This window comes from Camelus ferus, chromosome 3 (genome assembly GCF_009834535.1).
Source record: "Camelus ferus isolate YT-003-E chromosome 3, BCGSAC_Cfer_1.0, whole genome shotgun sequence".
NCBI classification, from domain to species: domain Eukaryota; kingdom Metazoa; phylum Chordata; class Mammalia; order Artiodactyla; family Camelidae; genus Camelus; species Camelus ferus.
The window spans coordinates 36,866,647-36,893,046 of record NC_045698.1 but is presented as its reverse complement, the minus strand read 5'-3'; the positions used below and the strand labels follow the sequence as shown (position 1 = coordinate 36,893,046).

Sequence of the window (26,400 nt, the reverse complement as noted above, 5' to 3'; positions counted from 1 at the left end):
GTACAGAAACTAAAGTAGTAGACCATCTGTAAACCTACTATCTAGTTTTAAAAGATTTTAATTTGAGAATTTTTGCCATATTTGATTCATCTCCCTTCCCCCCCAAAATTATTGTGATAAAATATACATGACACAAAAATTACCATTTTAACCCTTTTGAGTGTATAATTAGTGACATGAAGTATATTCACATTGTTGTGTATCACACTTTTCATCTGAAGAATTTTTTCATCATCCCAAACTGAAATTCTTTACCCATTAAACAGTAACTCTCCCAGCCTTTGGTAATCACTACTGTACTTTATAATTTGGCTATTCTAAGTAACTCATAATTGGGATCATACAGTGTTTGTCCTTTTGTGACTGGTTTATTTCATTTAACATAATATTTTCAAGAATCACCCATGTTGTAGCAGGCATCAGAATTTCATTCATTTTTAAGGCTGAATAATATTCCATTCCATGTATATACCACATTTTGTTTATCCATTCATCTGTCAATTGACATTTAGGTTGTTTCCACCTCTTGGTATTGTGAATAATGCTGCTATGAGTGTTTGTGTACAAATACTTTCTCAATCCTTGCTTTCACTTCTGTTTAAGCATATACTTAGAAGTGAAATTGCTGGATCACATGATAATTTTGTTTAATTTTTCGAGGAACCAGCACATGGTCTTTCACAGTGGCTGTACCATTTTATATTCCTATCAGCAATGCACAAGTGTTTCAGTTTCTCCAATCCTCACCAACACTTCTTGTTGTTTTTTAATAATCATCATCCTGATGGACATGAAGTGGCACCTCATTGGGGTTTTGATTTGCATTTCCCTAATGATTAGTGACGCTGAACATCTTTTTATGTGCTTGTTGCCCATTAATATACCTTTTTTGGAGAAATATTCAGGTCCTTTGCCCACTTTTAAACTGGATTTGTTGTTTATTGTAAGAGTTCTTTATATTTGCTAGATATTAATCTTTTATCAGGTACTGATTTTAAATATTTTCTTCCATTCTTTGGACAACCTTTCACTCTGTTGGTAGTATAGTTTGACAAAATTTTAAAATTCGATGAAGTCTAATTTATTTTTTCTTTTGTTGCTATGCTTTTGGCATCATAGCCAAGAAATTGTTGCCAAATTCAATGTCATGAAGTGTTTTCCCTGTATTTTCTTTAGAGAATTTTGTAGTTTTCATTTTCATGTTTAGATCTTTGATCAATTTTGAGTTAATTTTTATATATAGTATTAAGTATGAGTCTGACATCATTCCTTGCAAGTGCAGATCCAATTTTCCCAGCACTGTTTGTTGAAAAGATTATCCTTTCTTCCCTTGAGTGGTTTTGACACCCTTGTCAAAAATTATTTGATCATATATGCAGGAGTGTTTATTTCTGGGCTCCCTAATCTATTCTACTGTTCTATATGCCTGTCTTTATTCCAACAACATACTGTTTTGATTACTGTACAAAACATTTTTTTATCTATCTAAAGATGAAAAGAATTACAGGTAGAGCAGAGCTGTCTTTATCTCTTTCTCTCTCTCTCTCTCCCCCGAGAAATAACCATTTGTGAAGCTGATGTGCATAATTTCCATGAATGTTTCCATTTATATTTATGCATTTATAACTTATTTTGTATGTTTTACGTGTTTACTTAGATACTAGTGCTCTGGTCTGAGTATTGGTGACCCACCTCCCTCAAATTCACATGTGAAAATCCTAACCCCCCGGATGATGGTATACTGAAATTGAGCCTTTAGGAAGTGATTAGGTCCTGTGGGCAGAGCCCTTGTGAATGGGATCACAGAGGCTCCAGAGAGGTCCCTCACCCCTTCTGTGTGGGAACACAGCGAGCAGTTGGCAACGCGCAGTCTGGAAGAAGGCCTTTACCAGAACCCGACCATGCGGGCACTGCGACCTTGGACTTTCCAGCCTCCAGAACTGTGAGAAATACTTTTCTGTTTATAAGCCACTCAGTCTGTGGTATTCTGTTGTAGCAGTCTGAAAGGATTAAAACAACTCGCACACTAAACATAACATTTTCCAGTTTGCTTTTCCTCATTCAACAGTATATTGAGACTTATCCATCCTGAAATGTGTACATCTAATTCATTCATTTTATTCACTGTATGTCATTCTGTTGTAGTCACATTGAGTCAAAATATTTAAATCCATTTCTCCAATGAGGGCCAGTCAAGTTGTTCCTAACATTAAAAAAAATAGCAAACAGCACTGCCACAAATGTTTTTGCACATGTCTCATACAAACAGAATTTTTTCTAAGTTTGAAAGCTAGTAGTGGAACTACTGGTATCATAGAATAGGTTGGGAAATGGTAACTTTTAACACCGTACCCTGGACATGCAAGACTGCGGTGGATGTAGGCAGTAAGGGACTATTTATTGGAATGATTACTGGTGACTTGATGAGATTATGTGAGTAATTTCTGCTAGATTTATTCTAAGGGCTGTTGCTGTTTTTTTGTAAAGATGTGATGATGGATGGGTCTGACAGTCTGTTGTCATCGTTTGATCACATGGATGAATCTTCTAGGAAGCAGGCCTTCCAGTGGACCACTGCCAAACCAGGCCTTACAACTTCCCAAAGGGTCTTGTCCCTTGTTAGACAATTTGAGACAATGATATTCTAAATCCAGTCAAACTGGTTTCAGACCTCTGAAATGGTAAATACAAAGGTCTCCTCAATTTTTAAAAGTAGTTTTTAAGTCAGACATATGAATTAGGATTGAGAGAGAGAGAGGTGATTATAGAAGCAGAGAACTCAGAGGCTAAAATCAGTTAACATTTTACTTCTCCAAAAGTGTCTTTGGCAGAGGGACTACATGAAGGACCTTATTCTTCACCTTTAGCCAGAAGTTACTGATCCAGATGCTGAGCCAGCACACAAAACTGTCCTCTCACCTGGATGGTTGGTTGTCAAATGGTGGGAACTGATCAACTATCAATCCACTTTTAGGATTGGCCTCCACCATGAGTTCTTTGCAAGGCGTTCTTTAGACTTCATTAAGTGCTTTTATGTTACAATAAACATCACATTCCCTAACATTCCAAAACAGCCAAAGACAACTAAAATAAAACCAAATAAAACCTGTCCTGTGTAGAGAGTAGGATGGTAGTCACCAGAGGCTGGGAAGTGGGGGGAATGGAAGATATGGATCAAAGAGTACAGACTTTCAGTTTAAGATGAATAAGTTGTGGAAACCTAATGTATAGCATGGTGACTGTAGTTAATATTACTGTCATATACTTGAAATTTGCTAAAAGTAAATCTCAAATGTTACTGTGTGTGTGTGCACACACATACACACCAGAAGAGGTAACTATGGGAGGTGATGGATATGTTAATTAGTTTGACTGTAGTAATCATTTCATAACATAAACATACATAAAACATTACTCTGTATATCTTAAATATATACAATTGTTATTTGTTTTAAATAGCTAAATTTAAAAATTAAAAAAACAAAAAGATCTATCCTGTTTAAATTATGATTTTTAATAATATTGCTATTGGCTTTTATAATTCTACAGATTTGACTGAATCTTTTTATTGTTCCACCCCTAGGTCAATTGCAACAGAGAATACAGTTTTTATATATAAAAATCAGACCAAAATCTTTAGAAAGTAAAATAGATTCTCTGTCTATGAGTCTATTTCTGTCCTGTATTTATGCTTTATTTTTGTTTGTTTGTTTTGGTTTTGGTTTTGGTTGCCAGGGGGGCGAAGGGTGGGAAGCGATAGACTGGGATTTCAAAATTGTAGAATAGATAAACAAGATTATACTGTATAGCACAGGGAAATATACACAAAATGTTATGGTAGCTCACAGAGAAACAAATGTGACAATGGGTGTGTATATGTCCATGTATGACTGAAAAATTGTGCTGAACACTAGAATTTGACACAACATTGTAAAATGATTATAAATCAATAAAAAATGTTTAAAAAAAAAGAAAGTGAAATAGATATTCAAAATCTAAGTCATTGAAGTTGCTAGAATACATCATTGCTGATCCTATCCCCCATCAAGTTGAATATTTTTTATCTGAGAAGGAAGTAGACCTATCCATGATGCAGAAGGCCATCAGGAGATGTCTCCATTAGAACTAGAGATCACTGGTGAGTCAAAAGGCCACAGCTAGGGTCGAATCCTCGTTCTGTTGTTTACGATTTGGATGGTCTTGGGTGAGTCTCAGCTTGTCCAGTTCTCAGTGTTCTTATCTACCAAAAGGTGATAATAAAACCATACTTACTTCAAAGGACTGTTCTGAGGATTCGATGAGATGGTGCATAGAACAATTGTTGAAGGACTGTAAAATCTGCAAATCGTCACTTAAACATTAATGGTCCGCTTGTAGTCACTGCATGCCCAGGTCCTGAGCAAGAGTAGTACATGTGTTACATATTGATTCTGTTAGAGGTATGAAATATCATGTTCTACTGTTCTCTTGTTTTTCTCTTTTCTATAAGTTTTGGATTTTTGCCTGCTTCAATTTTGCTAACCATGATGCAATTCATGGACCTAACCCAAACAGATCGATAAGGGATTATATTCAAATTGGGGCCAAAACCTTGGAAAAACAATCTGTCTGAGGAGTGGAGGTTATTATACTTTTTTGCTTGGCTGAAGTTTAACCAGTAGTTTCAGTAAAACATTCAAGACTTTTGAGATAAAGGCAGTTAAGGATCACCAACTGTTCATCCTATGAAATTTAAATGTTCTCAGATTTTGGCCGAGGGCTGAGCTCAGATTATAACTCATCATGTTACCAAAGGCAAGTTCATGTGCCTGCTACACCATGAGGCCACATAAACTGCAACATGAGTTTGGAGCAGAGAAATGTTCATTACAGGGCTGAGCAAGGAGAATGGGGGGGCTCATGCCCAAGAAAACCCCGAACTCCCCAAAGGGTTTCAGCAAAGCATATTATAAGGCCAGGTAAGGGAGGAAGGTCCCAGGTACATGATCTTCTCATGTACAGTTCTCTGATTGGTTGATGTTGAGGTAACAGGGCGGTCAGCACTGTCAACCTCTGGGCACCAGGAGATCAGGGGACCACATGATCTTGATCATCAAGTTCACTTCTTCCCTTTGGTGGTGGTTTTAAGCATTCGAAAAACTCAGGAGATATACATGAGATACTATTATCTGGCTACTTCAGAGAGGAGCTACAGCAGAGGATATAGGAGAGGGGTCTGACTGTGAAAGGCCCCAGAGGGTCCTGCTTGGTTACAGTCACAGCAATCTGTGCCTAGGCGGCGATTGTGGTCCTGACAAATAGATACAAATTTTACTAACCCTGGAAGTTATTCATTAGATGTGACAAACACAGAGCTCTCTGAAAATGAACAGTACAGATATCACATGAAACACAACAAAGGAGAAATCATGACAAAACATGGGGTGTTTTGATATAGTCAGTTTGGAGAAATCAATTTTGCCAACCATCCTCCCCTACCCACACCAGCCAGCAAAGATCTATGATTCAAAACAGGATTTCCTGTATGCTACCAGAAGCATTTGTGGCTTCTTCTTCTTTTTTTTTTTTTTTCAACCAGTTCTCTTAAATGTCCCCATTTGGGCCTTTCAATCTCTTGCATGCATTTTCCCCAAGCCCTACATGTGATATGTGCAAGCTGTGCCTTGCCGAGGGGCATCTGACCAAAGGGAAGAGTGAAGGCTGAAATCTAGCCATGCACCCACACAGGGTTGCATGCACTCTGAAAAAAGGGGCCTTTTCCTAATTTGCATCAAGTACTATGGCTAGCAGAAGCTCTGCCGTCTTCCTCAATGTCTTTCTTATCCACATTCTCCCTCATACTCTATTTTCCCTTCTCAGCCTTTAAGCTGCCTCACTGCCACCCATCAACCCGATCTCCCTCTAGAGAGCCTCTTCCCCTCTCTGCCTCTCCTGCTGTCCCACAGGCCATCCCAAAGCTCCCTCGCCCTCTTGTTTCCAAAGAACCTCTTCTAACTTGAATACCTTTTATAAGACATATTCAAATGCATTTTTATAGCATCATTCAGAGTGCATGAGATAAAACAAACCACTGGTTCGGTGTGTTGATTTTCATGACTATAAAAAATATTTAGACGATGAAAGCTGGGTTGAGTTGAAATGTAAAATTACCAAAAGCAAAACAGGAAACAAGTGTTTGCTCAGCCAACCATTTCCTACTGAGGGCTGTCTATGGAACGTGGTCTATGAAGGGTTCACTGTTCAGCCTTCAACAGATTGAAGTGATCCGTGGGGAGAAACAGCATCAGAGCCGAGGGCTGCATGGACGTGCGCTTGGGCACCAGGTCCCTGAGCTGCTGCGGAAAGGCAGGCCGTGATGCCCTGCGTGTCTGTGTTGAAGAGAAGTCTTTGAAAGCTATCTTTTTAACAGGATGAATGTGAAAGCCACTGGGAGGAAAAAAAAACAAAAGGCAGCACAGAACTGCCACTTGAGCGCTGCTTCCTGCCCATGTCTCTCTAGCTCTTTGCTGACGGTTATTCTTAGGCCTTCTTGGCTTCAAAGGTTTCCTCTTTTCTATTTTTGGGAGCAGAATATGGATTTAGATCTGCATTACCCCTCTCCACGCCTAATCCGTGCCCCGAAGAGAGTCAGGCTGCTGTTTTCTGTTAGGGATCAGTTCTCTTCCTTTTCAGCACCTCCAAATGATTTTTAATATTAAGGACACAGATTTATGGGAAGGAGTCATTGAGTTTTCAAACTGATTTGTAGTCTCCTAATTTGCACATTCCTTTCGCCAGCAGGGGCATCTCAGAGATCATCTCCAGTAACCGGGGCTTGACTTCTGTGATGAGTGAGTGAATCCAGGTTGGTGAAACAGATGGCCATTGAATGACCAAAATGTAAGCAAAGATGATTTGCATTGGAGGAACATGTAACTGACTAAGCACAATCCCATTTTGAAAATAAATATCTGATGTCTATAATCTAAGATTAGTTTAATCTGCATGGACTGCAGAAAAGAGCTACAAGTTTTTGGAATGCTCTGGAATGCTGAGGACCCTGACTTGTGCAAAAGAAAACACATTGAGCCAGAGCAACATCTCTAATTTCATGGATGTTTAATTTCATTCCCTCCAATCTTATTTCTTGAGTGACTTCAGTTTTTTCTGGTTTTCCAATCACCTACCTTTGCTGGCCCACGAATAATAATAACCTTGGGTGGATTAGGTTGTCTTTTATATCCAGATAACTTTTTTTTTTTTAAGTGCTAAGCCCTTGAGTCCTCCTATAAAAATATGGGGCCGCCCACTTGGCTGAAGGCAGAGCTGGGGCTCAGGAATGCTGCCCTTTAAGCCCAGCTGCCTCTGTCCACATGGTCTCAATCAGGGTCTCCCTCAGGGCTTTAAAAGGGTGACAATCTTACACTTGGGGAGGATTATTGTGGCAAGTTGTAAACTGAAGCATCCAGCCAGTGGCCCCACCTTCCCAAAGATATCCACACACATCTGGTTGACCCTCACAACCATTTGGGAACCACAAGCCCACCCTCCATGAATATTCTACTTGTGCCATTGATTTTATTTTGTTTTGCGAAAAGCGAAATGAACAGAGGTGTATTAGGATGGGGGGGTGAATTTTAAGAATTTATCCCAGGCACTTTGCAAATGGATAATTGACAAGGGAAAACCCTCCAAATCTAGGTCACATATTGGGTGCCTCCCTTAACTTTCCTCCAGAGCATTTTTACCCTGGGGAATATTTTAGGGGTTATTTTAAATGTGTCCCCATGTCAGCCTTGTTCAGAAAGAGAGCATTGTGTCTCCCAAGAGAATGATGATTTGCTCTTTCTTTTTTTTTTCTTAGTGGAGCAAAATGCTAACTTTTAATAGATGATCTAGCCTTTTCTGTACATAATATGTCCTCCCTCAGAATTCCTATGCAAATATTCAAACTCCTGGGCTGGGAAAAGGTTAAAAGGAACTGAAAATGTCTATAGTGGCTCTTTCTGAGATACATTCCGACACTTGGCAGGATGAGGTGTTCATAGCAGGTGCTGGATTTGCTATAAATGGACAATTTATAAACAGAGCTGACAACTGGGAAAACAGAGCAGTGGGGAATGCTGGCATTCCAGGGGCCAGCGGTTGATTTCCTATCAGATGGTCCTTAGCATGGAATTATTGATAGCCGCTGCCCTGAAAGAAAGCCAGTTGGCTGACACATAAAAAAGCTGTACCTCAATTCATGCCTGATCTGTAGCTAGATATTTTAAATAGGTCAGTGCAAATTAGCTTCTTCAGGTTGGTACTTTCTTAATTAGCAATTTAATCGCAAAGTCTTCTCCCCCTCCACTTTGACTGCATCTAACCCTCTTCCACTTCTGCAATTGTGAGGACTGGGACCTGGGTGAAGTCAGATAGCCCGAGGGTAGTGGAGGAGGATTCAGAACAGACTTCAGTGCCCATGGCCAACAAAGAACCTGGCTAAGGCAAGTCGTATGTGCAACCAAGGGCAGCATTTTGGGCCACGTGCCCTGGGGGAGAAAGGAGCAGGGCCTCTGTGCACTGAGCCCTCTCATTTCTCTTTTGTGATCTGTCAAGGGCTGCCAGTTCACTAGGTCATTCCTGAGACCCTCGGCAAGATTCTGCTTTCCAAGTATTCTCATGTTAAATTCCAATGATCATATCCATAATTGCCATTGTTCTTGTTTTTTTCAGAAAATTTCCCCCCATTGAAAAGTTTGGTGGTGAAGAGATGGCATTGAATGGCATTGCTCTGTATATATCTGCACCCTTGTCTTGGTGCCAAGTTCTGCTCAGAGCTCGTGGAGTGGCCATACCTGTTTGTTCCAGCTATAGAAGTGGTTTTTCCAGGAGACATTTATTTGGCCGGCTCTCTACTTTTCTCCCAACCACACCCTATTGTTTTTCTCTTCAGAGGAACAGACTTAGGGCCTGATCCTGCAAAGACCTTTGACTTCCCTTATAAGGAGTGAAAGTTACACAGGCCTGAGATTAGGTTATTGAACTGGCTGCACACCCAGCACAAGGCTTGGCCTGGACCTGAGGGCTGTTGGAATATATAGCACAGGACTTTGAGGGAATCCAGAATGGGGACTGTGGTGCCACATAGTGACAAACCCACAGGGATTAGAGAGAGATCTGAGGCATTGAGGCAGCTGATACTTTTGTTAGAGGTGGGAAGTCTTGTCTGTGAGTGGACATTCCTGAGCTCTTGCCTCCAGGAATCTCTGCTTCATTAATTATGAGCTCTTTGGCAAACCTTTCTGAGCATCTATTTACAAAGAACTGTACTGGGCCAGTACTTCCAGGCAGAAGTTTATCATGTGCACCAGATTTTTGTGAAAGGATAATAAATTGGGAACAGCAAGGCATGTAAAAGCCATGGATAAAGAGGGAAGGTTCTAGAAGTGCCCAGGAAGGCGTGGGGGCTGGTGGGTGAGGGAAGGATTGATGAGAAAGGTGGGACTGAAGTGGAGAGTAGGAGCATTTCAGTAATTAGAAATGTGGAAGGGAGACTTTCCAGGTGGGGGGATTCTGTGCTGAGAGCCCTGCTGGAGGAGATGGCCCCTAAGCTTGGGAGGAGAGAAAAGAAGGTCCAGGGAGGTAAGGCTGAAGGGTCTCAGGGAGTTTGCAGCTCATCTTGCTGGCCTTTTTTGACCAGGTAGGTAGCTGAGGACAGCAGTATGTCAGGAAGGTGAAGGCAGAGGAGAGAGTGGCAGTCACTGCGGGAGGACCTCGGCGGGCCCAGTCTCAGCATGGCCAAGGCTCAGTCTGCAGACATTTGTGGACTGTGTGGTGACTCCTCCTAAGCTGCTTGCATAAATGGAGGCCTCCTTCCTGGGCGTCCCTCTTCCTCCCTTGTGGTCCCTGCTCACCATCTGACTGGGCAAGGGCCATATAAGCTTCTGCTTACAGAGTTTCCCCACAAGCCCAGAGCCAAAGCGAAACAAAGGCAGATTCATTTTTTTTTTTAAAGTTCACTACTTGACTCTTTCTCATTCATTCTTAGATTCCCATTAATGTGGCTCTGATTGATTTGAGGGCTTCCTGGACATTTGGACAATTGCTTATTTTCGTAGCTAACTCAGATAGTCATCTTTGGGCTCTGGGAGCATCTGCTCAGCTTGACACATGGTTAAGAAAGCCACATATCTGGGGTGGGGATGGAGTTTGCCCTGGTCAGGGAGGGCTCACTACTAACACCCCTGGGAAGAAATGAGTGTGGAACCCTCTTTCCTGATACATTTTCCCCCATTTTCTGACACTCCAATGTGTGGCCTGCAGACAAACAGCTTGAGCATCACCTAGGAGTTAGTTAAAAATACAGAATCTAAAGCTCCACCCTAGACCTATTAGATCAGGATCTGAGAATTTTGCAAGAAGGATTCAGATGCACCTAACAGGGTTTGAGAGGAGCTAAGGGTCACCTGTGGAGCTTTTAAAACATCCACTGGCATGTTGCCTAGCCCAGACAGATTAAGTCCGAATCTCTAGAGATAGAGTCTTGGCCCTGTTTTTTTTTGTTTTTTTTAAGTTTCCAGATGATTCCATGAGCAGCCTGAGTTGAAAACCACTGGCCTGAGTTAATCACTCTGTTTCCAAGGCACCAAATTCCCCTCGTGTTGTAAAACAAAGCACCACTAACCTTTTAGTCATAGATCCAGACAGAGTGAAAATAATGCTAATTAGGCTCTATCCAGAAGCCTGTTAGGAAAGTCCTGGCCAAGAATAGATGCAACCACTGGGCTCACTTGAAAGTGTCATAACAGGAGCTTGTTGAAATTCCTAGTCTTGGGTGTTCTCTTCTGGCTTTGGAGGGTGACTCCATGGAGAACCTGGATGGCGGTTGCCCTTGCCCCTAATCTTGAAATCTAAGGAGATGGCACCCAGGCCTGTGCCCTGAGGAGCCGTGTTCCTACCTATTGACACTGAGGAATTCAGAGTATTGAGTTTTTCCACACAAATGCTCACTTTCAGGAAACACACAGACATTCAAAAGCAGCAGTTTTCCACCAATCCTCAGGCTAGGGTAGATGTCAAATTTTAATAACTATCATGGTTATCTCAATACCTTTTATTTCCCATTGGGGCCTTTTAGTTTCTTGACGCCAGAGCGCTTCACTGGTGAATTTCAGTGAATTTCAAGTCAGCCCAATTTCCCTTAATTCGCTGCTCCCCACCTCCCTCTCCAGCTCTGCCATGATATCAAGGATCTTCCATCAGCTTCCAATCTGGAGCCAATCTTGGTCAAGGCTTGGAAGGTATTAATAACTCTGTTCCTTCTTCCTGTCATTTATGTTTGGGTTTGTGAGTGGTTCATTATACATATGTACATATAAATATAAATATATTTATAAAAACATATATACTGAAATAATAAATACACACACACACACACACACACTGAAAATGTGTCACAGGTGTTTGTGAAATAAGCTCCAAGTCCAGAAATAAACATTATTGCTTCCACTGAAAGGTAAAGGACTGCCTGCTAATCACCCAGTGAGGTTCCTAGGCTGCCAGTCCTGGTGGCTCCTTCAGGGACAGCAGAACACTTACTGCTCTCTGGAAGGAAGTTCATGAGAAAGATCAGAGGATTTGAGACATCGCTGCTGTCTATAAAAGACTTTATAATTTGTACCTTGCTGTGCTCCTAGGCACTCTCGTTCTGGTGCTTGAAGTTGGGATGCCTTCTGCCCAGACAAGTAGCTTCATGGACTATTAATTACGGAATTAAAAAGCCTAAACCTTCTCATTTAGAAAGATAATAAAATGTTTAAAGGTATGTAGCTTATAAATCTATTTTATTTTTTGTCTTTCCATTTATTTCCACTTTATTGCCTTCTCTTGTGGGCTGGCCAGCTGGCCAAGCCAAGCTAATTACTGCCCTATTGTTTTTGGAAGACTAGGTGACACCAAGGCTATTAACGAGTCAAAAAACATGCTCCGGAAGAGCCTGGCTGCTTTCCTCTTGCCCTGTCTCTTGTTAGGCACGTTGTTCTGCTGTGGCAAATCTGTGCAGATGGGCACCATGAAGTTGGCTGTTGATATGGCTGGGAGCAGTGGTTGATAGAGAAAATATCAGAGTGGGCAGAAACTCCAGAGACCAGGACAGTGCAAGAGTCAAGAAGACCACCATAATGGGAGAAGGGAAAGGGGGGAATTCCAAACTGAGAATTCTACCCTATGTTCATTAGAAAAGTGTCCACCCTCTGATCAAGACCCATGGCTTACCTAGGACTGAGCCAATGTTAAGTTGACTCATATAAATACACACACCTGAATGAGAATGAAACCCAGCAGTTATATGGTGTCTATGAAAAGAGAAATGTTAAAGGGTCAGAGTAGGTCTCTCTCCTTCTGATCTTATCATTACATTTAACCCATTCTTAAAGTGAAATAAAATCTAGCAAAACTTTTTATCCTTGCTGTTTTTAAACTTTATAAAATAAAGACTGATCATCTTTTTTTTTGAGGACTAATATAGTGCCTATTCATGTAATAGTGCTTAAAAAGAAGTGAACAAAATAATTGTTGTTTTCTTGATAAAACTCTATTTGCCCTAAGAGTTATATTGGAGGTATCTTTATTTTTAGATTTATTTTTAAAGTAAGTGTATTTTTTCATTATAAAAGTAATATAGTAAATATAGAATGAAAAAAGTTATCCCTAGTCTCACAGACCACCTTTGCCAATATTTTTGTGTATTTTCTTGCAGACTTTTCTATCAAGAAGTTGTTTTTTTTTTTTTTTTTTGGTTTGTGTTTTTGGTGATGGGAGTTGGGCAGGGGGAATGTGGGATAGACAGTTATTTTTAAATTTAACTCAGTTAAAATTAATTTGGTTTGGAGGCTTGCACCATCATTTGGATTCACTGGGGAGTCTGACACATTGTAAATATTGGTTCTAAGAATTTAGAATAATAGGGGGGAGAATATAGCTCAAGTGCTAGAGCACATGCTTAGCATGCATGAGGTCCTGGGTTCAATCTCCAGTACCTCCTCTAAGAATAAATAAATAAATGTAATTACCTCACCCTTCAAAAGAAAAAAAACTACTCTTAAAAAATTTAGAATAATAGAGTTAGAGCTGGAACAGAAAGAATATTCGTTGTTGATGAAGGGAGATGCAGAGATTTGATAACCAATTAGCTACATGTAGAGCCCACCTGGGAGTCCTTCAAATAAGGATCCTTATAGTATGGTCACAGCAAGGGAGGTAGCCAGAGAGCATTAAGAATGGCCAGGAATTCCTGCAGAAGAAGCTGATGCGAAAGAACTCAGTTCTTTAAGGAAAATGGAAGAGAGAGACTTCAAGTAAAAGCAAAATGGCTAAAAGTGTATTCCAGAGAACAATAGTCCTGGATCCAAAACCTGGGTCCACCAAATACTAGCTCAGTGGCCTTAGGCAGTTTAAAAAAAAATTCATTATTCAACAAATATTTATTAAGCACCAACTATGTGCCCAGTATTCTCTGTGCTGGGGATATAGCAGTGAACGAAGCAAAGTCCCTTTCCCATGAAGCTTATAAGTCAGAAGGGTGAGATAGACAACAAAAAATGTAAGTATATGATGTATCAGATTGGAAATGAGTGGCAGGGAGAAAAATAAAGCAAGGTGAGGAGAGAAGGGAGTGCCAAGGAGGGGGTGCTATTTTATGAAGGGAATACATCACAGAAAAAGTGACATTTGAGAGGAGATCTAAAAAAGTCTCAGTTTTCTCACCTCTAAATGGGATAATGATACTACCTCCCTCACAAGGTAGCCCTGAGAATTAGAGAACTCATTAAAGCAAAGTGCTCTACTGATGGCAGCCATAGTTATTATCATTCATTTCCTCCTCTGTCAAATGGAAAAACTGAGTAGGTTTGTAAGGACTTTGCAGCAATAACTCTGCTGTGATGCTTGGTTTTTGATTTGTGTGATGAGACATGCTCTTGATGGAATTTTGGACCTAATTCTCACTCCCTGTTTATGCTTAGCATATCTGCCCAAACTACCAACCTATTTGACACCAGGCGGAGATCTGAATGCACCCCCGAGAACAACTAAGCCATATAGGAAGGGTGAGAACTCAAGGTTTAATTTCCTATGCAATACAAACTTTCACTGCAACCAAGATTCTATCTAGTGGGGAAAGTAAATGAGGTACTTCTGTTCAGCTTCATAAGGACTTTCTGTGGATACAAGACACACCCTTGCTTGAAGGCATAATACTAAAACGCATTAAATTTTGAGTAGACAATGTATACAATGGTGCTTATTATGAAGAAATTGGGGAAAAAAAAAAAAAGCTAAGTGCTTTGCCTGCTTGGTATTTCTAAAGTTAACACATCTTAAAAACCAGAGCGTCCACATTGCCGTGGGTCCACAAGATTCTGGAGTCTTCATGTTTTGCAACCAGTATCTGAGACATGAATTTTGCTGCATTTGAAAGTTGTATAAAGTGCTTAAATCTGTTGAAAACATTCTTTTATCAGGAAATGTGTTTTTAAAAAAAGTGATGGGAAATTGTCTTCTGAAGTAAGCATTTGGAGAATTCCTCCCATGACTTCTGAATGTGTTTCTTTCTTTTGAATAAGAACTGCCTTCTCTAAACCCTGTGTTAGGATTTTGGTCAGCGACATGGATCTAAACCTCACTGACATGCACAGATACAGATATTCATGAGTGTTTTGACTTCTTCATTGATGTTATGCTAGATCTTTTTTAAATTGAATTATAGTTGATTTTAAAATTGTGTTAGCTTCAGGTGTACAGCAAAGTGATTCAGCTATATGTTTACATTTTTTTTCAGATTCTTTTCCATTATAGGTTATTACAAGATATTGAATGTAGTTCCCTGTGCTATATGGTAAATCTTTGTTGTTCATCTATTTTGTTTTGTTTTTCTGATGGTTTGATCTAGAATGAGAAGTGGTTCTCCCTGAGGCTTGTCAGATGGGCCAGGCTCTTGCATGCCCTGAGGCTCAGGACTCTGCAGAAGAGCTTGCATATCTAAGAGTCAAGTTGTTCCTGACTGCTGTGGCTCGGCATTGCAGAACTCCTTCCTACTGGAAAATTCCAGATCTGTACATTGATTTGTATTTACGGAAGAATTTGACCTCCCCATTTTAAAGATATTTCCTATTTTAAGGTACATGTTGGCTGGTGTTCCTCTTTCACTTCTGGCAAAGGTGCATTCATGCTGGCCGGAAAGAACTGGCTGGACTGTCGGAGGTGGAACCCAGTTATCAGCCGTGTGTGTGTCTAGGCTCATGTATGGCTGCCTCACAGTCAGTGTCATGATGGCTGCTCATTTCCTCTGTCATCTTCCCTTGGCCTCTTTGCCATGAGTCTTCCTGGGATATCGCAGGGTCTTTAGCAGCTAAAAGTGATTTGAATCTAAAGGTTCTTCAGTCTGTATTTGTGGAAATTCCTAGCAAAAGAGGGTCTCAATAGGTATGGGCTACCTTTTTTTTTTTTTTTTAAACAAAAACTAAGAGAACGAACATAAGGGGAAAAAAAATGCTGTTTCTCCCATAGTAATTGAAACACCTAGTGTCCCACACCTGTCCCACGCCACGTAGCAAGACTCTCCAGAGATAGGAAATAATATGTGACAAACACAAAAAAGATAGGAAGTTTTTTCGTTGTTTGGTCTTTGTGTTTGGTCCATTTTACAGTTTGATGTGCAAGTAAAGGCAGCTTTCACAGTGAAAGCTGATGATATATCATCTTTCTTACATTAACTTCTGTGGCAGCAGGTCCCTGTGACACTTTTTTCTTTAATGTACACCTCGGTGTCATCTGCCAGCCTTAGTTAGGGACTTTGCATACCCAGGATTTACAGATTCACAATAATGCCAGATTGCTTTTCTAGCCTCACCAGCATAGCCATTAATTACACAAAGAGGCATGCGGCTAAGGACAGAGGTCACTAGTAATGTGATTAGGAGGCCCATTGTGCCTCAACAATTTTCATGGATTAACATATGCCTTTTTAGTATCTGTTGACTGAGAAATTACACAACATAAAAAGAAAAAGCTATTGTGAATTCAGTACCATATATTTTTTTAATTTCTAAATTTTAATTAAGTCAGTTTACAATGTTGTGTCAGTTTCTGGTGTACAGCATAATGCTTCAGGAATACATGAACATACATATATTTGTTTTCGTATTCTTTTTCACCATAACTTACTACAAGACATTGAACATAGTTCCCTGTGCTATACAGTATGAACTTGTTGTTTATCTATTTTATATGTATTAATTGGTATCTGCAAATCTCAAACTCCCAATTTATCCCTTCCCAACCCCCTTTCCCCTCTGGTAACCAGAAGTGTGTTTTCTACATCTGTGAGTCTGTTTTTGTTTTGTAAATACATTTGTTTGTCTTTTTTTAGATTCCACATATAAGTGATATCATATGGTATTTTCCTTTCTCTTTCTGGCTTACTTTACTTAGAATGACAATCTCTAGAGTTTTACTTTTAAATGAAATTACATTTTATTACTCACAAAATCTAGATGTATTTGAAACATAATAGAGTGTGTTAATGAATTGTTTATTCAGCCTGAAGACAATGCCAAGTGTCAAAAGGTTTGAAGCATCCCCTGCTTAGGAATCTGTAGCAGAGTGGACTGAGCCCCAATTCCAAAATGGGCAAAATACAGGTCTAGATGTCATTGGCCTTGCTTTATCATGCATTAGCTCTGTAACTTAATCTGTCTGAATTTCTGTTCCCTCATCTCTAAAAGTGGGAAAATGTGTTTACTCCCCTGTCCTGATGAGTAAATGAGAAAATTACATAAAAGTTCTTTGGATTATTGGTCCCACCATCATGACAGATTATGGTGGAAGCCCTGTACAAAAAAACCACAGAGCAATAATGAATTTGTTAAAAACACATAAAATGTTAAAAATAGAAAGTTGCACCCAAAAGGAAGAACGGGAAATATCCAGGTCCCAGAAACAAAGAGGGAATCAAAATCAGAATGACAAGCTCATGAGAAGCTGTCATCATGGCCCAGGAGAGAATCGGGCTTTGATATATGCCCTGAGTGCCCGGGAAGATGGTAAATTTTCAATGCCCAAAGATCTATCGTTGGACTACTGCAGGCTGCTGAGATCCTAGCATGAAGCCAGGGCCATGGATGCCTGCTTTTTCAATGAAAGGTAAACTTAAAAACTCTCCACAGGCCCAGGGAAGTTGCAAGGAAGCTCATGAGTGCTCTGGGTCCTGGTGGAAAAGATACTTCCCCTGACAAACTGAAACTCTATGTGTGTGCTGAGCATAAGTGTGAAATCTAAATTTCCCCTATCTGAATCTTGGGGAATCCCAAGCTGAAAAATTAATTACAGGAACTTACTGTAGATGAATGAAAAACTCCTGGGGTTTCCTTTATAGAAAAAAGTGAAAATCATTCTTTAAGTACATTTCTACAGTTCACAGCCTACAGAATACACACATACACACACTCCACATGCCACAAAGTTAAATAAGAGAAAAATTAGGAAAATTTATACCCCAGGAACTTAATAAGGCAGTACAAAAATTAGGATACTATAAAATAAGTATGTTTAAAATAAAATAAGGGGAAATCATAATAATGAAAATAGCACGCTGAAAAGAGAGCAGGCTTATTTGAAGTATATCATAAAACTTCAGAAAGGAAAACTACAGTGATTGAAATTAACTGTGCTTTGTAAATAAATACTCATGGTGAAAGATGGAGTTTATTATTTTCAGATATAATTTTTAAGGGGAAGGAGAAGGGATAAATCAGGAGTTTGGGATTTGCAGATACAAACTACTATATATACAAAATAGATAAACAATGTATAGCATAAGGAATGATATTCAATAGCATATAATGACCTATAACAAAAAAGATATGAAAAAGAATATATAAATGTGTATAACTGAATCATTATGGTATACACCAGAAACTAACACAACACTGTAGATTTCAGTTTTAAAAATATAACTATTAGTGATTAAATAGTGAAAGTAGAGCAATGAGGCATTTTAGGCCAGACCAATATGCTATAAATGCATTGACTTGTCATGATTTTACATTCATTTAAAGAACAGGTCTTTTTTTTAAAGAAAGCAAGTTCTCTTCATTCATAATAGCCTAACCCACATAAATAGTAAACCCAAGCCACAAAATATAAATCAAATCCAAAGTCTCTGGACTTGAAGTCTTTGAGCCTCTTAGTCTTCTTTGACTTCTTGACTTCTTTTTTGGGGAATAAATTTGCCTGTGGAAATTCAGGTACCATACCTTGTAAGTATAATATAATTCTGAAGGCAAAGGGAAGTGCCTGTAAAAGTTGAACTATAAACCTTAGAAGTATCCTGTGTCCCATCATAACAATGAAGAAAATCTTGTTTTGCGTCTCGGATTTGGCACAGCTGTAGCTTGAGCAGCTAGATCCTGCTTTTCTTCAGCCATAAAGTTGTCTAATATGCTTAGATGGTGAAGACATTTTCATTGATGGTGGTGCTAATGAGGCTGCTGTTTACTTTCCAAACTGAGGGGACAGTTGGGCACAGGAAGAAGCCCAAATAATTTTTATTTTATGAGAGACAGTCCGAAGACTCTTCTGAAATGTCCCTTTTGTGTTGATGTTGCTGGTGGTGAGAACTACACCCTCCTCTTGATTCACTGCTGAAAGGTCTATACCTTTTCTGCATGATTATCAAGTGTTTCCCTACTCTTTTCTAATAAGACTGTCCCAGGAATGCTCATATTTTGGTGTGTACAGTTGTAATGCCAACTTCTGAACTGAGCAGAAACATGAAATTTACTAAGTATGGGAGAATATTTATTAGGATATCAATTCTTGCTGGAACTTTCTAGTCCATCTTCTTTGCTTAGGAGTGTTTTTGTTGTTGTTGTTAATATTAGCCATCACTGAGAATAATGCTAAGTGATTTATTAAAAATAGGATGAGAAAGTTCTAAATTATTCTAGGAGAGGTAGCTTTTCTAGACCTCATTGGGAGAGACTCTACAGCTTAGATTTAGAACAAATAAGCTTAAAACATCTTTTAAAAAAAACTGCTATAACCAGCTAAAGGGGAAAGAAATGAAATTTAGAATTGAATGATGCCCAAAAGAAAATCCTTCTAAGTTCATATAAGAACAACTGAAAGTAAGACATGCACCATCCATTTTGAAAATAATTGAATTCATGTCTAAATTGCAAGTTGTTTCCAGCATTAAAAACTGTAGACTCAAGTGGGATTTTGGGACCAAATTCAGAGTTTCACAGTGCAGGATGGAGAGAGAGGAATGGCTGTTTGGTTGAAAACACTTAACTGTAAATAGTTTCTTCTGAGTCTCTTGTTTTCAGTCAAAACATGCCATGGTGCCAAAACATGATGCCCAAACATCTGAGTGAAAATGAGAAGACCTCCCCAATCTACAGGTGCATGTCTCACTTTCATTCTATAGGTAGGAACAGTCTTTGGAATGGCAGCCCCGTGTTAAGCAGGGATCAGGGAGTGGCAGTCAGGGGACGGTGCATTATTTCCTCTTCCTAGTTGACACTCTCTGGTGCTTCCTTCTGTCCTCCAAATTGCTTTTTTCAGCTTTGCTCCTGCTAAGAACTGCACCCTCTTCTGGCTTCCCTTTGTCCTTGCTTCTCGCTTAACCTCCTTGAGTCTCAGTTTCCTCATCTGTAAAAGCCCAGTATCTGGACCATGGTGAGAACTTAGGAAACATTCATCCCTTTCTTAAAGTACCCTATTTCCTATCCACATAAGTGGTGATATGATAATAGCAAACCTAGTGGAGACAGGAAGCTGATTCTCCACTAGGTTTTATCCTTTAGTATTCTGGAGGTTCCTCACGGAAGAATCCTAGTCTCTACCTTATCCTTTCACTCTCCCTTCTTGCTCTCCAGGGGTCCTGATGTTCAGGGGAGTCACTGGAATGGAATTTTCCTCTGAAATATAGATGCCTGTTTTTCTTCAGACCTCTGTGTTTTCTAAGACCACCTTATGCCCTTACCACCATCCTTGTCTTTCACTCAATGTTATAATTATGGTTGGACTTAGGAGGGAGCTTTTAACTGTCTCTTAGTATTCTTAGCCACACACTCCTAGACAACCTTAAAAATGATTTTGAACTTGCTATAGGAAGAGGAAGGCTTTAAAGAATGTGGGGAGTGGGCCAGGGTAGGGAGCAAAGCTTGAGGGGCGTCAAAAGATGGTGATGGCCGAAAGTTAAAGCAGGTAAGCCCATCCTGAGGTGCTCAGAGCAAAGTCTGGAAGGTGACCCACACTGAGAAGGCTCTGAGAAGGAGACACATTTCCCTGGAGTCCTTGAGCCTTCTGTTCATGACTTTGCTTCTTTGAGTGTCCTGAGATGGCTCTCTGGAATCCTTACCCCCGCTGCTGGGTAGTTGAGGTGAAAGGTGAGGGAAAAAAAGTCACCGATCCCACAAGAGTACTTTCAATTCATGTTTTCCCAGTATGATTGCTACCATGTTATATGGTACTCCTAGTGTGGCATGTTATGCCTCTGGTTCCTTGTTAGCTGGCTACCACTTAGAGCTTATCTCTTTGAGAGAACGTTTTCTGAGAGCTCCAAACAACCAGGTTGACATCAAACACTGGGAACCAAATATTAGGAATAATAGCTGTTCAAAAGTTAAGTCCTACCAATAATGCCGTCAATTATCCAGCTTTTTCTAATGACCAGATGGTGTGATGCTAACAAATACCATCTAATGAGATAAAAGGTTTCAGACGTTTGGGAGTGAACAGCCAATAGTTGAGGACACAGCTAAGCCAGCCTATTGTTACACCTACAATCATTTAGAAACAAGCTCAAAGTTACATTAAAAGGGGGAAAATCCATATATTATTCCTTTTAATGTACTGCATTCAGAATGTCAAAGCCTGAAAAAGAATAGTAATTATGTAGTCATTTAAAAAAAATGTGTTTTCAGAGAGTATTTAATGGCTTGAGAGTATGCTGCCATTCTTATGAGTGGAAAAAAGCAGATCACAAAACCATATTATGGAATGATCCCAATTTTGTAAAATAACCGAATAGATGTACAAACATTTGTATAATATGTGTATATACATGCATACAAACACAGAAAAATTAAGACTTGAACTTATTAAAGAAAAAGACTAACAGTGGTAATCTAGGTGGTGGGATTAGGTATTATTTTAATTTTCTTGTGTATTTTTTTTCTGTATATGATGGGCAACTTTTAATTTATTTCCACAGAAATTTTTTAAAGAAAAAATTACAGGAGAAAAGAAAATTAAAATGAATGTAATCTAACCCTAAGTTGCAAATCCTCTTGCAAAGGAAAAAGAAAAACGCACAAAAAAACTCTCAAGTAATTACAGAAAGAGTTTCCTGAGCAGGCAGGGAAAAAAAGAGTAAAGAAGACAGTCGCTGGGTCAGAAACATACAAAACTTTCTCTCCAAAGCTTGGACATTTTTCTTTCTACAACTGCATCCAGTCTCTCCAGAGCTGATTTTCTTTGATCTCTGGAAGGCAAGTTTCTGAACTAATCGAAAGAAAGATCACGTTGCTCCTGGTGAAGCCGCCCAATTGGCAGTGCATTTGTGAGCAGTGTTTGTTTCAGGGTTGCTGACAGTACAAGCTGCTTTATGGGCCACTTTTTGGGCAGCTGTCCTGAGCTGGTTTTGTGTGGCACTGCCATAAGGCTTTCCCGGTTTCCCCAGTGCACCAACGGGCACACTGGGAAACCTGGGTCTCATTCTATCAGGATCCACAGCTGTCACTCTGTGAGACTCCTACCTCTCTCCAGCCTGAACTGGTCTCCAGACTTGACAATTGTTCCATGTTAACTTGTTGACCACAGGTTAAAAAAAAGAGTCCCCCCCCCCCCCCCCGCCCCTAGATATTCTCTTATTCACCTTATTCAGATCCTCAGCTTTCATCCTGAGATCTGGATGCTCGCCACTTAGTGACATTGCTCTGAGGTTGCCCCCAAATGCTGATCCTCAAAAAGAAATGTGCATGGCTCCTGTTTGGGCATGCCAGCCACATCTAGTGCAGTCGGACTTTCATGTAAAGGCTGAGTTTTCAAACAAGAGCATGAGATTAAGACAAGGACAATTTCGAGGTTTGGTTTAGAGGACTGTGTTATGCTCTTTTGGCTTACATCTGAGACAAGATTTTAAAAAAAAATCAGGGTTTACAAAGCAGCTGATAAAGTGGCTATAATTATTTTGGTGAAATAATTTCTCTGAACATAATACTCTCTAGCATAGATTCTGTGCTCTGCGCATGAAAGAAAATCTTTGTTCCAAATATGATTTTCAAAAGAGATAATGCATGTAGGTGCTTAGCCCATGTAGTAAGCACTCAATAAATGTTAACTCCTTGTCATTAGCTGCAGCACTAGGACTGTAAGTTGGCAGCTCTGGGCCGTGTTTTCTGTATGTTAGAGAACAGTTTTAATAATGGCAGTAGTGCTTCTTAGACTAGAAATCTGTCTCAACTCTGAGGTTTTTATGTTATTCACATTTTGAGCTCCTTACAAAGAACATGGTCTCTTGGCTCACTGTCAGTTTCCCCCTTTATGTCCATTAACATTTGCTTTATGTATTTAGGTGCTCCTATGTTGGGTGCATATATATTTACAAATGCTACATATTCTTCTTGTATTGATTTCTTGATCATTATGTAATGTCCTTCTTTGTCTCTTATAACAGTTTTCATTTTAAAATCTACTTTGTTTGATATAAATATTGCTACCCTGGTTTTCTTTTGATTTCCATTTGCACTGAATACCTTTTCCCATACCATCACTTTCAGTCTTTGTGTGTCTCTAAATCTGGAGTCTTGTTTCTGTATTCATTCAGCCATTCTGTGTCTTTTGATTGAAGCATTTACTTCATTTACATTTAAAGTAATTATTGATATGTATGTTCTTATTGTCATTTTGTTAATTGTTTGGGGGTTGTTTCTGTAAAGAACATTTTCTCTTGGAAGAATGAGGCATGGGGAAAGGAGGACACATAATATGTCACATTCTACTTTTTCTGCCCCTCCTTTTATTTTTGACTCCATAGAATGTCTCAGCCATTCAAATACCTGCAGAAAATTTCTCCTAAATAAGAAATGGGCTTAATTCAGATTTTTCTTTTGGATGGCCAGAGGGATGTGGCCAATGACCTGGTGAAATGGGTTTTTTGTCAACAACAATCCTTTTTCCTACTCAGTAGGTTATTTGCTCAGCTTGTTTTGCCCTGGAGACTTGGAGGTGATCCACTGCAGACAGGATCTGAGCACTGGGAAGATTGGAGGATGCCTGTCTGTCTTGGAAAGAAGACACTCATTCCATCCTATATTGGGGGGTTGGGGATGGGGATTAACATGATTAAGTTTGGTAAATTCCTTCATTAATATAACTGTTATTTAGCAGTCAAAGAGCAAAATTCAAAGAAACATCCATCCTTGGCAAAGTTGCTTCTTCTGGCCTCTCCTCCAGGGCGTGAGGAATCTGCTCGAGGAGGCTCTTTCATCCCACCAGAAGTGAAGTGAATAGACTCTCCTTCTCGTAGGGCTCTCCTGTTACATTGTGTTTGCTCTTGAAATCTGTCCCTTTTTCTCACTTCCTCTTACAATGGTGTCCTCGAACTAATGGAATTAGGGATTTCCTTCCTCCTTCCTTCCTCTCTTCCTTCTATACTTTTTTGTTTTATCTTTTCCTTTGAAGGGACATACTTTTTATTCATTGCCCTCCCCCCACCCCCTGCTTTTTTTTTTCGGTATCCACTATGTGAAAGCACTTTATTTCTAATCATATGGAGCAAAAACATTTCATCTCCTTTAAACCTCTTTAATTCTGGATCTCAGAATATGTTCACTCATTGCTGAAAAAGGCACATGCAGGAGACCACTGAACATTCCACAGGGGATGGTTTCTTTTGGAAGGTCTTCTCATCTGATTCTCTGTGAATGCCTATGTTCTCTCCCCTTAGAACAGGGTACTCTCTAGGGGGGAGAATTTACCTAAATGGTATCATTATTATGATTGTCAAAATATTTTTGATTTCACTAAAAAGCCAATAATTCTGAGTATTTGTGTGGTCCCTTAAAAATCTTAAAAACACCCATCTTTTCAATAACAACATGTTCTCTTTGGCATGAAGTTTCTGTTTTCTGTTAAATGTGGTGGTTTTGTTATTTCTGGTTCGGAGGAGAGTACCCCACCATTGAGCATAACCCTGGCTGTAAGAGAGGTACTCTTTTCGGTGTCTGTCTTCTTTACAGGAAAGGCAGTGTTGGGAGGTTTCATAAAAGCAGAGGGGAATGGTGGGAGGGGATAGCTCAGTGGTAAAGCACGAGCCTAGCAAGCACGAGGCCCTAGATTCAGTCCCTAGTACCTCCATTTAAAAAAAAGTAAATAAATTAAAAAAAAAAAAAACCAATTACCTCCCTCCCCAAACATAATAAATTAATAAAAAATTTTTTTAAGTAAAGGGGAATGTGGCAGGGAGCTGAGGGGTAGGGGATGTCGTTTTCTAAATATAAAATGTATATTAACCATCATGGACATAGAAGGAGGTGATTCAGTTTACAGGGAAAGCAGGCAAAGTGAAACCAGAGGATTATGTGATGATAAATGGTGACTGACCTCTGAGTCAGAGCTCAGGTTAGTGGTTTCAGAAATCAAGGTGCTTCTCTTAGTGGCTGGATTCAAAGTAATCTTGTAACCTACTGGAGCTTCAGCCCACTTAATTAATTGCTTCAACAGATCCCCACAGTCGCCCTTCAGTTTCAATTCCTGGGTCCTGAGCAGTAGTTTTCACACTTGAGTGTGCATCAAAACCACCTGCGGAGTTCATTAAACATGCAGCTTCTGGGGCTGCACCTCTAGGGAGTCTAATTCAGTGGGGCTGCTGGAGGGTCCTGGGAGCTGTTTTTATGATAAGTACTCTATCTAGTTCAGATACAGGGGTCCATGGAATGAACTATGAGAAAGGATGATTTAGTGGTGCTTGGAATTTAGGTAGTTTTGATGGGGAAGAAATATGAAGAATAATAGGGAAATGGTTGGGATGGGCAGCCATAGTCCCACAGAAAAATCACTTAAATTAATCCACTCATCTGACTAAAGCAAGATTGTACACATCTTATATTTATTTATAGTCAACAACTGTCAGAGAAATGTCCAAGAGTCTTATTATTGAAACACAGTTTTTAGTAATAGTTTGCTGATTCCTTCTTGGGAATTTCTAGAATAAAGATGATTTAGAAAACTTCCTTATGGCTATAGCATTCAAAATTCAGACTAAGGATTTGAAATAAAGAGATTCATAGACTGCATCTCATGAACATTTACTCCATTTCCACCAGAAACTATGTCCTGGGTTAATACCTGGCTTTGCCTTCATGTCCCATGGTAGGAGACAGAAAGAAAATGTCCCTGCTAATTATAGAACAGTGGAATGTAATTAATGCCATAATAGATGGACCTGTAAAGAACAGGGAAGTGAGATGAAGAAGCAAGTTTTTTGACCTAAAAGAAACTTTAGAGATAATTCTCTGGTCTATCAAAGACTTGTTTCACAAAGAAGAAAAAGTGAGGCTCAGGATTAGGAAGACATCAATATCTTCATTTGTGTGAAAGACCTTAAAAATCTACATCATACTTTCTGTCCCACCCACATGAACTTTGTAAATGATGCTCTGGGGGTGTATGTATGTGTTTCTTTTGGTATACAAATGAAAGAAAACTGTAAACATAACTTCATTGCATTGTTTTCTTCAGTCATTTATTTTATATAGTTCTTTGGATCTTCTGAAATATCGTGGTCACTGGGATCATCATATTCATCTTTTTAAGGATAATTTGTTGTTTGGACTGTTTATATAGTTGTGGTAATTAGCACCCATGTGCTTCCCTAAACCATGATTTCTCAGCTACTCAGGACCTGCTGTGTAGAGCTATGGAGTTAGTGTCAGAGTTCAGATTTCAGGTTTTACTTTCTGAAACCTCACTCTTTCATGAAAATAAATGCATATTGGGACAGGGTTTGGTAATATTTTGACCTGTGGCATGTTTAAAACTTAGATACCCAAAGCGAAACAACCACAAACAAAAACAAAAAGAATGAATGAACCAAAGAAATGTCTCTACACCTCCCACTTCTTGTAAGTCTCTAGTAGTGCTGGAAACAGACAAGGAATGATCCTTTGAACTCTGTATTCCTGTGAATACTGCCCCAGTTGATTTTTGTGTAGGAGGCTGCAGGAGCAAGGCCACACAACAGAGATAAGCAGGGAGAGAAGGCTTCCTTCAGGGGTGAAGTTGAAGCAGTTACCAATTGTTAAATCTCTTTCCTGGCAAACTCTAATCTGGGGCTGACAAGAAATAAAAGGTCTCAGCGGTTTATAGCAG

At 39.5% G+C, this 26,400-nt stretch overlaps 1 protein-coding gene across 2 annotated transcripts in view; it reads left to right on the top strand.

The window, feature by feature from the left end:
* Positions 1-26,400, top strand: part of ANKRD55 (ankyrin repeat domain 55) — a 661,295-nt gene that overhangs the window by 155,031 nt on the left and 479,864 nt on the right. Inside the window, exon 3 of one of the 2 annotated variants that reach the window (XR_004316904.1) lies at positions 6,778-6,879. The exons of the other annotated variant lie outside the window; for it this stretch is intronic. The gene's annotated coding sequence lies outside the window, so the exon portion shown is untranslated. The remainder of the gene's footprint in view (positions 1-6,777; positions 6,880-26,400) is intronic. 2 annotated transcript variants of the gene reach the window in all.